This window comes from Benincasa hispida, chromosome 6 (genome assembly GCF_009727055.1).
Source record: "Benincasa hispida cultivar B227 chromosome 6, ASM972705v1, whole genome shotgun sequence".
NCBI lineage: Eukaryota > Viridiplantae > Streptophyta > Magnoliopsida > Cucurbitales > Cucurbitaceae > Benincasa > Benincasa hispida.
This window is the reverse complement of record NC_052354.1, coordinates 599,679-603,945: the sequence shown is the minus strand read 5'-3', so window position 1 is coordinate 603,945 and position 4,267 is coordinate 599,679.

The following is a 4,267-nucleotide window of genomic DNA, read 5'->3' as shown; positions in this document are numbered from 1 at the left end:
ATTATTTTTTTGTTAATTTTTTTTAATATATGGGATAAAAATTTGAACATCTGATATTTTAATTAAAAAAATATAATATTTTAATTAATTGAGATGAAATTCGAAAAATTGATTGAGATTTGAAGTTTAATAGAGGATGGATTCTTGATATAAAAAACAACAAAAAGAAATTAATGTTTAAGATAATTAGTGTAGTTTTTTTTAGTCTCTTGATATTAAACCTCTTGTTATCAAATATTAAATAGGTTAATGACAAATTTAATTCATAAAGGACTTCCATATTTATGTCCATTTGGTCCTCTAAGTCTTAAAAAGTATATAACAAAGTCCCCTAAATGACGTTAAATTTGTAGGTTTTGTGTCTATTTTATCTCTAAAATTTTAATAAAATTATAATAAACTCTTTAAGCTTTTAATTTTATTGTATCAAGTAGGTATTTGTAACTTTAATGTTGTGTCAAGGACGAGAACAATTAGATACTCTTTAAAATTCAAAGAACTACTAAACAATTAATTGAAATGATATGGTCGTATTAGACATATGCTAGAGGTTTATTAAGTGCAATATTGAAAGTTCAAGAACATATTAAAATTTGAAAATTCATAGACTTTTAAACAAAAAAATTAAATATTCAGACCCCATTTGATAACTATTTTGTTTTTGTTAATTAAGCTTATGATACTACTTCAACCTCCAAATTTCTTCATTTTGTTATATAGTTTTCACCAATGGTTTAAAAAACCAAACCAAATTTCGAGAACTAAAAAATGTAGCTTTGAAAATGTTGTTTTTGTTTTTAGAATTTGGCTAAGAATTCAACTATTATACTTAAAAAATATGCAAATCATTGTAAGAAATATAAATGATATAGGTTTAATTTTTTTTAAAAAAACAAAATAATTATCAAACGGACTTCAACTATTTATTAGATATTTTTTAGGTTGCAAAGATCTTTCCGACTGAATTTTAATTGTTTAGTTAGTAAACTTCCCATTTGACTTAAATAAGAAAAAAAAAATTAAAAGTTAGAAACGTAAAATATAATATCTAAACTTTTTAAATAAATAAATACAATAAGTTTAAGAGTTCAAAGAAAATAATAAGTCAAATTATTATAAACAAATTGAATAAAATAAATAAAGAAAAAGATTCGTAGCAGACCGTATAGAATCAAGAAATGCTTAACTTCGTACAGGCCGGAAGCAAAGTACCAAATTGTCCTGTCGCTTCGTTCATTTTGCCTACAGCTTCTCAATTTGAATAAGTTTATATAATATCCAACATATTTCCTCTAATGTCAAAAGTATATATATAATTAAAAATAAAAATATCCACGAACAATTTGCTTATTAAAATATAATGAAAATGCACGTGTTACCACCTCGTTTATTAAAATATTATTATTAATTGAAATTAAATTTGAGTTTCAATTCGATATTGTCCATGTAAGCATATTTTAAAAGTTAGATCGTGATGTTTTACATTGACAGTCTCGACCATACTCATATATGTAAACAGACACACTGATACTTTTAATAAACATCTTGACTCGAACAATCACCTTCATAAAAATGTGAAAGATAAATTAGGTATATAACTCATTTATATATGTTATAGATTATAAACTAGTCAGAAGAGAAGTGTAATAAATATTGTTAAAAAAAATTTAGAACATAAAGTATTATGGTGAAATTTAAGTTTTGAAGAAATATGCATTACTCTTAAGTTTAAATATTAAATGTTTGAGATGAAAACATAAGTTTTTATGATAAAATCTAATTTGTGAATAAAATTTGGTATTATAGACTTCGAATTTAGGATTCGATTTTCTATCCTACCTATGATAACAAAATGTGAATGGATATGCTTTTCTTATAAGTTTAAATTATAAATGTTTGAATAATGAATAGACTCATTAAATGGTAAATACTTGACCTAAAATTTAAAAATAGTTAAGGTTATAAAATGAAAAATAACATAAAGATGAATATAAAGTTAGGATACATAGAATGAGATTGAAACAAAAATTATGTGACATAAAATTCAAAAAGAAGTGATATGATAAGATAGTTATTTACCTCGTATAGATAATTCTTTGTTAGCCTAAAAGACAGTAAACTTTGGAGGAAAAAAAAAAAGAACACAATTATTTTGTCATTAAAATTATAAGGAGGGGGGAGGATAATTATTTTAAAATTTGAGCTTAATGAAAGGACAACCTCTTTTATAAACAATCATTAATAATGTATTTAAATTGAAAATTAAAGATTAAATTACAAATTTGATTCATAAATCCAAGAGAAAGTTATACTTTAGTCTCCATAGTTCATAATTAGAATATAGTCCTTATAATTTGATGAAACTGTCATAAGTAGTCCCTAAATTAGGAATTATTGTATGAAAATTTTAAGAATTATTTACGAGGTTTTATCTAATCATAAGAACTAAATTCTAACTTTAAAACCATAAAGACTAAATTTTAAAATTTTTCAAATCGTAGGGATCAAATTTGTAATTAGATCAAAACTAACTTATTAATAAATAATTATTTCTTCTTAAAATAAAAATTGAAATAAAAGGAAATTGTTTAGACAAAATTCTTGATGTTCTTGATATATAAGTGGCCACCCACGAAAAATCTTCTATCCAAATTTCAAATTTAACGTTATTTTATATATTGAAGTTGTCCTTTCTACCCTTAAAAAAAAAAAGTACATATATCCAACCTAAAATTTTAGAAGGGAAGTTCTTCAAAAACAAAATTGAAAAAAAAAAAATAGAAGGAAAAACTTCAAATAAGCTTTTGTGAGTTATTTTTACATGTTTTTTCATATTATTTGTTCTAACCAATAGATGGAAAAATTAAAAGGATATTGTACTTTAGAAACAATTTAGAAAAATATGGTTGTTTTCAAACTATTTAGAAAAATATTGTTGTTTTTTTTTAATAACTCAAGGGTTCAAAATTTGACCTTCGACCTTCTTCTTTTTTTCTTCCTTTCTTTTTTTTTTTTAATTTTTTATTTTATAAAAACAATTTTTAAAAATATTTTATATTTTATTATTTTATTTAAATTCTAAAAAGAATAAATTAAAAAAATAATATCTCATAAAATAAAAAAGTGTAAATTAAAATATCTCATTTATATAAAAATAATTACAAAAATCAATGTGTCCCACAAGGCGGACGTCGTCGATTTCGAGATAGTTGTCGTCGTCGACTTTAAACTTGAGGTTGCTCAGGTTCTTCTTGATGTTGCTCTGGTACCTCTGCAGGCGCTTTATAATATAAATATTCATTATGCTCTCTACGACCCCGACCATGTCCATGCACGTATGAAAACGAAGGACCAGCCTCTGAGTCATAATATCCTGAACCAAATGCTGACATCATTATTATCATCGAACTAACATAATCAGTTTGACTTTGCGTCTGCATCATAAGGAGCAACTCTTCCATATTATGGGCAACCTCATCAAACTCATCCTCTTCCCGAACAGGTCCTCTACGTCTAGGAGCTGGTGGAGGAACAATAGGTATATCGTACATATAATGTATTTTCTCCATATAGCTTTGGTTGTCACTCATATAGCAAGAACCTGGTTTGGATCATTCACAACCTCACGGAGTCTACTATTGTTCGATCTCTATTAATTATAAGACAATTAGACAATATTTAAAATAGATTTAAATTTAAAATAATTAGATAATATTCTTTCATTTACCAGATGACCCACAGTTTCTCCTGGACGAGTGACGTAGCGCCTTGTGATATTATTATACCAATGAATATATTCTGGAGTGACATTAGTGTCAAACTGTTCAAGAGAAACCCCACTGCAATAAACCTTGCACGATAGTGCCATCGCACTACCAAATGTGTAGCTTTTTCGGACCAATCTCCAGTTCTTAGGTCAATATCATGCAATACGGGTTCAGTATTATAAGGCGATGGGACATCCTGCTGAAAATCGAATTGTCTCATCACCCTGTCAGGAAGATGTCACTCACCACTATGAAAACATATGAGAGGACTCATCGTTCGCCATATGTTTTGACCATTCGTACAAAAATTAGGCAAAGTATGCATAATAATTTTGTTCAGTGTAATGTATTATATTAGAGAACCGAAATAACCCGAAACACAAAATATTATATTAGAGAACTTTAAAGACAAATACAATAAAAATGTGTATAAAATAATCAATTAGGTTCAGTGTAATGTACCTGATTAGGTTAAAACAAATAAAAAATGTATGTATATT